This window comes from Octopus sinensis, linkage group LG1 (assembly GCF_006345805.1).
Source record: "Octopus sinensis linkage group LG1, ASM634580v1, whole genome shotgun sequence".
Taxonomy (NCBI): domain Eukaryota; kingdom Metazoa; phylum Mollusca; class Cephalopoda; order Octopoda; family Octopodidae; genus Octopus; species Octopus sinensis.
Window position 1 is genome coordinate 145,766,737 of NC_042997.1, and position 1,074 is coordinate 145,767,810.

Consider the following 1,074-nt stretch of genomic DNA (forward strand, 5'->3'; position numbering starts at 1 on the left):
CGATATCTACCACTTTCGAGGTTCCGCTTACTATGAAACATATGTAGCCTTGATAATATCTTCACCATTCTTTAACTCTTATATATATATATATATATATATATTATATAAAAGGGCTTAGTAAAATAAATTACTTTGCCGCATACTGAACTCATTAGAAATAGCAGCTAAAAAACTTTTTTAAAGCTATTCATACTTAAAGAAAATCTCTCTCATATATAGTGTTTGCTTAATCAACTCACAAAAGTTTGGGGGTAAGGACATCGAAAAATCAAATGCTAAGGTTATTTGAGAACGTACGTTTCAAGATTAGTCAAAACAACACTTCTATCATCAGCTCAGAAATTCCTTGGTTTGGATTTGGAAACACTGAAAATAAGAACATACCCTTTCGAAGATCTGCTCGTAACTAACAGTGCCAACAAATTCAAATAGCAAGCGAAGAATCTCTGTTCTCCCCTTTCCACCAGCGTGGGTTAAAATCATCAAACACATGCTTATTTCGGTAAAATCCGAAGCATTAATCAGAGGGAGATTAATTATAATTTCAACAATTGAGGGCAAAATTAATTAATTATTAATCAATTTCCAAGTGTTCAGTATGCAAAGGGACCATTCAAGGCGAATTCAAATTATTACATTATATAAAAGGGCTTAGTAAAATAAATTACTTTGCCGCATACTGAACTCATTAGAAATAGCAGCTAAAAAAACTTTTTTAAAGCTATTTCTAATACTTAAAGAAAATCTCTCTCATATATAGTGTTTGCTTATTCAACTCACAAAAGTTTGGGGGTAAGGACATCGAAAAATCAAATGCTAAGGTTATTTGAGAACGTACGTTTCAAGATTAGTCAAAACAACACTTCTATCATCAGCTCAGAAATTCCTTGGTTTGGATTTGGAAACACTGAAAATAAGAACATACCCTTTCGAAGATCTGTTCGTAACTAACAGTGCCAACAAATTCAATAAGGCAAGCGAAGAATCTCTGTTCTCCCCTTTCCACCAGCGTGGGTTAAAATCATCAAACACTATGCTTATTCGGTAAAATCCGAAGCATTAATCAGAGGG